The following is an 11,614-nucleotide window of genomic DNA, read 5'->3' on the forward strand; positions in this document are numbered from 1 at the left end:
GATTCTTCGGGTTGTTTTGTTATGGCCAGAACCAATTGTAGAGATGCATGAACCTGCAAGTGAAAAACTATGAAGCTTTAGGTTTTTTTTTTTTGTTGAAGGGATGAAGCTTTAGGTTTATTACTATCCCTTCAATGAATTATATAACTTGTGGTATGATGAACGTCATATTTGAGCTTGATTGTAAACAAGTTATTTATGATGTGTTTAATGTAAAATTTATTTAATAGATCAAAATATGATTCTATTATTGAGGGTTGTAAGGTCATTTTAGTGCTAACAACAATTTTTGTTGTCCTTGCAATGATTTTCATTAACCTCCTAATTGTATTATGAATTTTCTTTGCAATGAAATAAGTTAACTTGTTTCGAGTAAAAATATGTGAATGAATTAAATATTTATTTTGTATTGTTTAATATTGCAAAATCTAAGGTAAAGAAAAAATAAACTTAAAATTCCTTTAATTTTGTTTTTTTAATTGAATTTCTTTAATTTGTTGTTGGTAGCTTTTAAAAGATCTGACTTTAGGCTTATAAACTTGTTGAATGGATATATTATATCAAGAGGGATAGCTTTATTTTTTTATTCTTAAAAAACACACACACATATATAATTTACATTAATTATCTCTATTAGTTCCTTAACTTATGCTGGCATAACAAATATTTTTTTTCACATTGATCATACACATACAACTGGATCATATTTATACGATACTTTGATCTGAGTCTGGTCTTATTCATGAGCAAATGCTTTTTTCTAAAGCAATTCATGAATAAATGGTAAATATAATATTATTGATATATTACATTGAAACTTATCATCAAGTTTGGTCTTAATAATCACTGTATATTAGAAGACCTAGCTAGAGTGGTCACCTAAAAATTAAAACACATAATCTTGTAATATTCCGTACACCATTGACTAGATAGAGTGATCACATAGCTAGCCTCTTCGAATCGGTGAACAAATGTGGGTGGGGGGCACTGACATGGAAAAAAATATCCTGCAGAGTATATGCCCTACAATATGTCGTACTGATCATTTTGGACCCTGTTCTCTGCATGCCAGATATTCCTACTTATTTTTCACTTTGGTCCTTCTCTAATCCTCCCACATGCTTGATATATATTCCTATTAATTTCCATTTGGTCCTTTCTCCACCAAGAAAGTAGTAGATTGATTTGTAGATGCAGTTCTTCTAGCTATACCCTTCTTAGCATTTCACATGTATACCTATACCTAAATCGAAAAAAAGAAAAATTAGTGTCATGGTTTTTTCTTATGGAATGAGCAATTAAAAATTAAAGAACATATCCCCTATATATAAAGTCCTAATCGATATGTGTTTCTACCCTTAAAAAAAAGTGTTTTTAAATTAAAGTATCCACTTAATAATTTAGCTAGCAAAAGGAAAAAAGACCAATATGAAATTTAACTATACATAAGCCCAACAAATATAAATTTAAGCAATTTTTTTTCCTTCTTATGGAAGTATATTTTTTTTGCTACTAAAAAAAATACTACCTATATTCTCAAAAAAATATAAATTAATTGATATTTTCATCTATAAGCAAAACTTTTATTAAGGGGTACTTGAAACCCATTATAAAGCATCAATAATTAGTTCTTAAGGGGAACTCGAAACCAATTTTCAAAATGATATACTTAGTTCTTTAGCTAGCTATTAGAAGAAAGTAAAAACCAATTTGAAATTTAATATATATACCAAACTCAAAAGACAAAAAGAAAAAAAAACTAATTAGAAACATAGTACAATATTTTTTCTATGGAAATGGAAGGATCAAACATAAATGAAAATACAACCTATGTTAAATCTAATTACTTATTTAATCAGCATATATATATATATATATTTCTAAATTAAGAGATCTTTTTAGTACTTAAGCTTGCAAAAAGAAAAGAAAGAAAATACCAATATGAAGTATCTTTATCTTTTTGCAGGAATAGTGTTATGGTTCCTGTTTGGTAATTAGTAAAATAGCAAAATTTCTTATAGAAGAGTTCAACATGGAATGAACATATGCACTTGTTCAAGTTTACTCCTTAATTCACCTTTCTGATCATTCTGATCACTTCTCCATGTCAAACTGCAAAATGCAAATTTCAAACAACAAACAATAATTAACAATCTAAACTTTGATACATATTTTTTTTTTTTTTGGAAAGAAATATGCAAACTTTGATACATCTTGCTTAATCAATAAATTGGTTTTGATCATAAAAAAAGCAACAAACAATCACAATATCAGTACCATTTTATTATTTATGTTTCATCTTTTGTATGATGCTGTTTAATGGCTAGCACCCTTGTACTCAAGTTAGAATTAATCTTTTCCTTTTAATTATGATAACAAAAAAAATCAAAATGTAAATATCAATGCCAACAAATACTTAAATTTGTCAAAAAAAAAAAAACTTAAAATTATCTTAGGAGAAGGTCATAAATTATGATCATAATGCGTTAATTTGAGATGAAAAATTAAACAGGACTTATCAACAAAAGAAAAAAGTTGTATTATTATGATTTATATATTAAAAAAAAAAAACAAGTGTGTGTGTGTGTAAACATAGATATGATGATTTTCATAAAAAATAATAAAGAAATAAATAAATATGATGATCAAACTATAATAACAAACTCCATTCTAGGTTTATCAAGGAAAAAAATTGCAGATATAATATATGATCATTAATTGGAGTTAATAAAAGGTGAGCGAATGGAGGGTAAAGATGAGGTGATGACAGAAGTCTAGAGGGCACAAAGGAAATGAAATGCAATTAAGCTCTTCCTCCATGTTGTATATGTGTATGCATATCATCCTTAGTGCCCTCTATCTTCTGTCAACAACCTTACTTAACTAGCTAGTAGTTCCTCCCTCTCCCTCTTCATTTTCTCCAATATTCTCATATAATATTTTTATACAAAAGATATGTATCTATAAAAAGAAGAAAAGTGCATATAAGAAAATTAATTAACTAATTAATTATAATATTAAATAGAAGAGACTTAATTTATTATAAGAGAGAATAGAGAGTTGTGTGTATGGTGTTTTGAAGTTTTTGTTGTGTTTGTAACAAGCCAAGAGAACCTATTTATAGGAGAAAATGGAAAGGTGGAAGGGTGTAGTTGAAACTAACAATGGGTGAAAAGGGTCATGAAAATATTCCACAAGAGAAAATATAGTACAAATATTTCAATGGCCCTTTTTCCAATACATACGGATATTTGTAACCGCTTTTCACGAGAGAAAATATGCTCTTAAAAAGTACACTGCCCTATAGCTTGGTAACTTCCTAACCCTTATCACACGTACTCCATGTAAAACAATGCATGCCAATTGGCTACCTTAATCTCATGTGGCTCATACACAAATATTGGAGGGTAATGTCTCTCCACCGTGGATAAAAAAATATGAGATTTTAAGTTTCTTAGTGGTTGAGGAGCATTACAAATTGGACCTCCACAAAATAGGTCAAAAGGTGAATCATTATTATCATTTTTAGTAAATATTTTAATAAAATGTATATCTCCTTCCTTTTTTATTTATAATTTTAAAAACCACAATTTTAATAAAGTTGGGTAAGAGTCTACTTTTTGAAACTTTTTTTTTATCCATATTAGATTATAATGTGCTCTGCATCAGGGAGTGGAGTCGGGAGCGCGGCCCACATCTGGTAAGAGTAACTACATAAGTGAAAGTGAATATGACTTATGGGTTCTCTCACTTACAAAGTGTTCGTCTAAACACCATTGATCAAGAAGACTTTCGACACAAGGAGCCGATCGAACCCTTCGTCGAACCTTGGATCTGATACCATTGTTGGGTCACGACGGGAGCCTTGGATACCATCCACATTAGGCAAGAGCAACCACACAAGCGAGAGAGACACCACACATTTAGCAATAACCTTAAGATAATAGGTTTATGAGTCATCTCACTTATAAAATGTTCAACTTCCATTATTCTAATTGAGGTAGGATTTCTAACTCACACTTGCTACACAGCAGAATGTCCCATTTGTTGAAGTCACAATGTGAGTCAATTAATCACCAATTATAACGAACCACCATATCTCTCTTTGGTATTGATAATAGCTTTACATAATTGCTAACACTCTCTTTCTAAGTTCGAACAGTCACTCTCTTATTAGATGAAACTCATGTGGGTCTTCCCACTTCATATGAGATCCATTTTTAAAGTGTGTGACTCATAAGTTTCACCATATAAAAGAATGAGCATTAGAGAGAAGGTTAACACGAGAGTGTTCATTGCACTCCTTGTAACTTTATTTTTGAAACAAATTGCCTCTACTAACTCAAGTTGTTAATCCACCATTATTCTCGTACATGTGTAAAAATATTTTACTATCTAAACCCCCTAAATTCTTACTACTTATGTGTTGAGGTTATTTTTAAGGCACTAATGTGTGATCTATTCAAATTGTACAATGCAAGTGGTTGTAGTGTACTACAGGGTCCATATCATACATTTATGCAAGAGTAGTAAGTAGTTATTGATATTGATATGCACCCATGTGCAATGGGATTGATGTAAATCTTGTGTGAGATCATCATCAAACATCACACAATTTCTTCCTTCTAACTTAGCAATCCAGATGTCATATATAAAGATCGAGTTGTTGTGATTTACTTCCATCTCATTCACTTACCATGAGTGGTCTGTGAGCCCCACATATTTTGAAAATACAAACCAGTTTTTAATGTAGGACCTTAGGCAAGTGAAGCTGTCTTGTGGTTTAAGACTTTTTTTTTGAACATGTAATAAAGTTATAATATATGGTGACAAATAAATCTTTATCTCATGTCTATGTATATATATACTTTTTTTCCTTCTCGACTTGGATGGCTAGGATGTGTCAATTGATTTTACCTATTTAGAGGTATATGGCTCTTAAAAGAAACCTAACCACACAAATGTTGAATCGTTGTGATGATGATATGTACTCATGCATGGTTGGGAAGTCACAATCAACAAGCAGGCCAAAAGGATTGGTAAATATTGAGGGTATTGCTAGCTGTAGGGATGTTTTTCTCTTCATGTCCCTTCAATTTGTGTCCATGTATCGTAAGGATAAAGATTGTATCACATTTTAGTTGAGGGATGTGATGTGAGAGTTGGAGAAAAGAAAAGGGAGAATGATAGAAGGACTTAATTAGGACAAGTGTGAGATAATTAATTCGGATTATTCTTGGAATATTAATACATATCAAACAATTTTTTTTTAATGATATAAATAAATGTTAATCATCTAGCAACAAAGTATTCGGAGAGTCGTTAACACGACTCTTCCTAAAACAACAACACGAGTTTAATTCCTATATATCATCCATTTAGGAGTGAGTCAAATACTCGTTATTGACTCAAAAATTAGTCATATAACATGTCTAAAGAGTCTAAGTTGTGATGATATCTTAAAACATTTAATAGAAGTCAAATATCTAATTATGTGGGTTAAAAATGTTAAAGTGTCATGACGTAATTGCTTCATATTTGAGCATCAATAAGGTGTTTCACATTTTTTTTGAAGCTATCCTGTTGACACTCATTAATGAGTGGGCTTGATGAAAATTCAAAACGAAATATGTGATATAAAGATAAATATCACAAATCTCAGTGTTATGGACTTTCATCTCTTCAACTTGCCTCTGTTGGAAAAGTGGAGATGGAAGACCCTAACTTGAGGTCACGTCTTGGGTAGGAAGTTCTAGTGACGAGGTATGATTCCCAAGTAGCCCTAATAGGAACTTAATCTCATTATAGTTTTTGGGAGCCGTTTCTTTGAGTCAACACCTTTCAAGGTTATACCTGGTTTTTGAGAGTGGTTTGCTTGTCATTTTTTATTTTTTATGAGCCGTTTCTAGGAGTTGGTTTATTTTTTATTTGGTTTCAGTCATTTTTTTGGGTTTGAGCATCACTTGCAATATATTATTAGTTTGCCAAAAAAATAAAAAAGCTTGTTTTGTCAGCTTCATCAATGATTGAGAGAAGAGATTTAATCATATGAACATTCAGTGATTTAGGTTATTTGATAATTGAAAAATGAGTATTTTTGAAAATAATGCACCAAATGCCTACTCCCTCCGTTTCAAAATATAAGCAAAATTTACTTTTTAGGTTCATTCATTTAATGATGTATGTGATTCATAATATGGACCACATACATCATTAAATGAATGAACCTAAAAAGTAAGTTTTACGTATATTTTGAAACGAAGGGAGTATGTCTTAGGTGAGCATCTTATTATTGGCGTGTGGCTCCCTTGTCTGTATTGGAAGGAAGTGATGTAGGTATCTTTCTTTGGCTTGGTAATTGAATCCGTAACAATGATATGTAAACATCCTAATTTATTCAACACTTTATTTTATATTTTTTTTTATTCTATCACTTCTGAGTTCACCAACATATTACATCTATCACATCATTCTTTTTTTTTTCTTTTTATTTCAAGATGTATATACACCACATAGAGGTGTACACTAAACATTTTCTGAGTATTCTTTTTCTTTTCTCATTTTTCTTTCCATGTTATTCCTATCTAGATTTATGATTTGTATTAAAGTATAAGAGATAAAGTATTTTCTTTTCACACTTCTGCTTCTCCATTCCTTGCACTCATAGAAAAGAAGAGAGCATGACTTAATTCACAAAACTCTAGGGTTTTCTGGTTTTACATTTTTCTGTTAAATAAAAGAGGATTACTTTTTTTTTTTTTTTCTTTCTTGAGTTTTGCCACAAAAACTATTTTGAACTAAAAAGGTGATAACTTCTCTATTGTAGTGTTTTGTTGGATACAGTTCATAATTAGCACCAAAATATTTGACATCACATCAATTTTTTATATGTAATTTAATTGTTAATTAAATTTAATTTTTGAGTTAATTTTATCTTATTTTATTCATATTAATATCCAATATTTTGATAGATATCACTTCTTCTAAAAGAAATCTTGGATGTAACTACACATTTGGATTCCGAACTCAGCATGTGTATGTCTGTGATGTGTTGACCCCATCATGTATTTTTGATCCATGGGAGTTAGTAATATTATCCAAGAATGTAGAAGATATGGAAAATAAATCCTCTAAAGAAAGGAAGGAACTATAATTAGGGACCAGTGACCACAACGGTTTGCATTATATTGAGCAGACAATGTATAAAAATCATTGAGTTAACCACAACAAAATCTAACTCTAAAACGGCTCTGGATTTTATTGAAGATGTTTATAACTTCAATTTTCATCTCGGTATGACTATTCATATACCTTGAGAGAAGACAATAAATATCTTGATTGATTAGTTAAGTTTGAGACTATAAATATCGATCCATTGACTATTTGAACTTCTCTCGGCAACAATTAGTTCTCACTATTAGCCGGCTCCTCTTGGGTCTTTAGGCAACAAGTTGATTAGTTTGTTTATCTTTCCTTTTTCCATTTATGAAAAAAAAACACAACTTTGGTCGTGAATTCGAATTAGTCATCTTCTTAACTGAATTAACCACATTTTCGAATGTGATTAACCATATGTTGTGTGGCCGTACAAACATGAGTGTTGATGACATTCTGTCATTACGTAATATTAGGGACTTATTGTGACATTTTGATAGAGTTCTTATGCAATTTCTACTGTTCTGGAGTGCAAAAAGCTTAAATGTTGAAGTCTGTTCGAAGGAAATCGCGCCACGCCAATTTCAAGACGTGCTGCGATTTTTGAAGCAAAATTACATCCTCCCTGTTTGAGGGAAATCGCGGCACGCCTATATACATGGCGCGGCGCGATTTTGACGGGTCAGGCCCATGACTTCTATAAATACTGCACTCAATCTGAAGAACAAGGGTTACGATTTTGGAGAACGAAAGTGCGATTTTAACACCCAGAAGGCTGCAGCGGAGAGGATTTCATCATCTCTAACCCAGTTTATGTATGTTTTAATTCTTTCATTGATTATGCTATTTGTAAACTCAATTATGAGTAGCTAAATCTCTTAGAGATTAGGTCGGAGATGAACCTATGTAACCCTAATTGATCATATGTTGCTGTGAAACTCTATTACTTATTAATGATATTCTAGTTTTCATTCAATTCAATTGTTCTTACTGCTTTTTATATCCTGATCAAATATAAACATGATTTTGTGAGATCGAATGACTACTGACCATAGCTTTCGACTTAGACCTAATTGAATTGTTCTAATAAACATGGTTAGTCTAGGAATGGATAATCGTTTGTTAGTGATATTAGGTTAACGTGCTTAAACCTTTGATGATTATTAGACCACCTAAGGAATTAGGGGTTGTAGTTTAAAAAGAGGGTCCTAACTCAAGGGATTGATTAGGGCTAATTTGTTAACTATCGTGAAACTAGAGAATCATTAGTAATAATAGGTGCAGTAACCAATTAGGGGAAACATAGAGGATTCGAAGACCTGATCTCATCTCTCTCCTATTTTCTTAATCAAATCTTTACTTTTTTATTTGATTTCTTAAAATCAAACCAAATCGACTGCCTAGTGGCAAAACAAAATAAACTTTTATACATCATACTTTTATAACGAAATTGAATAATTGAAGTTAAAAACAGTCCTCGTGGGAACGATATTTTTACTACTTCGATAGTTATTGGTGCACTTGCCAATCTTCTACCAAGTTTTTGGCGCCGTTGCCGGGGAACTGTTGAATTATTTCAACAAGGCAATTACGTTATAATTTAGGGTTTTTGTAATTTACTTTTCTGTTTTTAATTTTTATTTTTCTGTTTTCATATTCACTTGATTACTTTGCGTTGTGCAGTGCTACTAAGGTATTTTGCTGTTTATGCAAGGTAAACAGAGCTCAGACGACTTAGAATACGATCCGGAAATTGAAAGGACTGCTAGAGCACTTCGGAAAGCCGTCCGATCGCAAAGGTTAGCTCAGTCCGTTCCACCGGGTGTTCGAGAACAAGTACCTGAGCAACTCTCAAGTGAATCTGAAACAATCTCTTCTCCTAAATCTGCAACTATGGAAGGAGAAGGAGTTGTACCACCGAGACCTAAGCTAGGAGACTACGGGTTAGCCACTCATCGCGGTCAACTGACCCACACTTTTCAACCAGCTAACCCTGTAGCTTTCGACATCAAGACAACTGTCCTCAACGGTTTGAGGGACAAGCAATTCGATGGGACTGAAGCTATGAGTCCTCATGAACACTTGAGCCGTTTTGCTGAAACCTGCGAGTTTTGTGTGCAACCAGCCACCGTGACTGAAGCACAAAAGAAGCTAAGGCTATTTCCTTTCACCTTGACGGGAAGAGCAAAAGATTGGTTGCTAACAATTCCAAACGGGACTGTCCAAACATGGGAAGAGTTAGAGCTGAAGTTCTTGGAGAAATACTTCCCTATGTCTAAGTATTGGGACAAGAAGATGGAGATCTCTAACTTCAAGCAAGGAGAAGGTGAATCATTGTATGATGCTTGGGAGCGATTCAATTTGCTTCTCAAGAGATGCCCTAATCATGAGTTCACCGAGAAGCAATACCTCCAAATCTTCACTGAGGGGGTAACACCAAACACTCGAATGTTCTTAGATGCTTCCGCGGGAGGTAGTCTCAAGAGCAAAACTGATCATGAAGTCCAAGCTTTGATAGAAAACATGGCTGGAAATGAGTATCGTGCTGAAGCTAAGAAGAAAGAAAGAGGAGTGTTTGGAGTAAGTGAGCAAACTGCTATCCTTGCTAACCAAGCAGCGATGAACAAACAAATTGAAGCTCTAACTAAGGAGTTTCAAGGCTTCACTTTGGCCCATAAACAACAACAAGTAGCTGCAATCAAGTGTGACTTATGTGGTGAAGAACATCCCAACGGTGAATGTGTTCCAGAAGGGTCAAATGAAGAAGCTAACTTCATGGGAGGTTATCAAAGGCAGAATCAATACTACAATTCAGGCATCAACAAGCATCCCAATCTAAGCTACTCAAATAACAATGCTTTGAACTCTCAGATGCTCACTCCTCCTCAACAACAACAAAGGAAGCCATCAGCTCTTGAGGAAACTATGATGAACTTCATGAAGATGACTCAAGGCAACTTTGAAGAGATGAAGAAGAGTCAAGAAGCTGAAAGAAAGAACAATGAAGCTTCTAGGAAGCTGCTTGAAACTCAACTGGGGCAATTAGCTAAGCAATTGGCTGAACAAAGTAAAGGCGGATTCTCAGGTAACACTAAAGATAACCCTAAGAATGAGTCTTGTAATGCTATTGAATTGAGGAGCAAAAAGGTTTTGACACCTTTAGTTCCAAAAGCTCCAAAGAAGGTTGATGATGTAGTTGAGGTAGAGGAGGATGATGTAGTTGAAAAAAATGATGAGGGTGGAGTTGAAAAAGAAAATGATCATGGAGTAGTTGAAAACAAAAGGAAGAAAAAAATAGAGGGAGAAAAAAGTGAGAAGTTAATTGATGAAGATTCAATCTTGAGGAAGTCGAAGAGTCAAATTTTGAAAGATGGAGACAAACCACAGGTTATTCCATCATATGTGAAGCTTCCATACCCTCACCTTTCAAAGAAGAAAGAAAAGGATGAAGGCCAATTCAAGAAGTTCATGCAACTTTTCTCACAACTTCAGGTGAATATTCCTTTCGGCGAAGCTCTTGATCAAATGCCGTTATATGCTAAGTTCATGAAAGACTTGTTAACCAAACGAAGGAAGCCTAAGGATGATGAGAACATAGCACTTTCTGAAAATTGTAGTGCTATTCTTCAAAAGAAGCTGCCACCTAAGTTGAAGGATCCTGGTGCTTTCACTATCCCTTGTTCCATTGGACCGATAGACATTGGAAGAGCTTTATGTGACTTGGGAGCAAGTATAAATCTGATGCCTCTTTCAATGATGAAGAAGCTTAAGTGTGGGGAACCAAAACCAACAAGAATGACCATTACTTTAGCTGATCGGTCAATCTCTTATCCTTTCGGTATACTTGAAGATGTGCTAGTCAAGGTTAATGACTTGGTATTTCCAGCAGATTTTGTTGTCCTAGACATGGCTGAAGATGAAGACATGCCACTCATTCTAGGAAGACCTTTCCTTGCAACTGGTCGTGCTTTGATTGATGTTGAACGTGGAGAGCTAATGTTGAGGTTTCATAAGGAGCAGGTAGTCTTCAATATCTTTGAGGCAATGAAGCACCAAGATGAGAATCCCAAGTGTTACCGGATTGACGTTGTGGAAGAAACAGTCGAAGATAAAACCCTTGAATCTCAACCTATTCAATCTAAGGAGGTGGAAAGTGTGGAATCTATAGATAGACAAGAAGTGATTGAAGATGTTGGAATGATAGAGGGTGTTAAACAACTGGAAGTAAGCAAAGAACAGATGCAACAACAATCATCAGGAGACATCCGTGACAACAAGTATGGGGGATTGACAACTGGTAAAAATGAAATAAAGACTACTACCACTGGTCCAGGTGGTAAATTGGCTTATAAGAGGATTCCCTGTGGGATGCGTAATGGGCCGGCTGCTTTTCAATGGTGTATGCTTTCAACTCTCTCTGATACTTTAGAAAGAATTAGGAGGTACTGTGACGAAGGGT

At 33.6% G+C, this 11,614-nt stretch overlaps 1 long non-coding RNA gene and 1 other non-coding gene across 2 annotated transcripts; both read right to left on the reverse strand.

The window, feature by feature from the left end:
- Nucleotides 1-773: 773 nt before the first annotated feature.
- LOC146918058 (uncharacterized) lies at nt 774-3,092 on the reverse strand. The gene is made up of 3 exons (XR_015015962.1): nt 2,278-3,092; nt 1,938-2,112; nt 774-1,243 (listed from the first exon to the last, which is right to left on the reverse strand). It is a non-coding gene; the product is annotated as an uncharacterized LOC146918058 (long non-coding RNA).
- Nucleotides 3,093-9,441: 6,349 nt separating this feature from the next.
- LOC146918059 (small nucleolar RNA R71) lies at nt 9,442-9,548 on the reverse strand. Its single transcript, XR_015017191.1, has one exon. It is a non-coding gene; the product is annotated as a small nucleolar RNA R71 (small nucleolar RNA).
- Between the last annotated feature and the right edge of the window lie 2,066 nt (nt 9,549-11,614).

Source organism: Medicago sativa, chromosome 6, assembly GCF_051527215.1.
Source record: "Medicago sativa cultivar Bolivia chromosome 6, Bolivia_mono, whole genome shotgun sequence".
In the NCBI taxonomy this organism is placed as follows: Eukaryota; Viridiplantae; Streptophyta; class Magnoliopsida; order Fabales; family Fabaceae; genus Medicago; species Medicago sativa.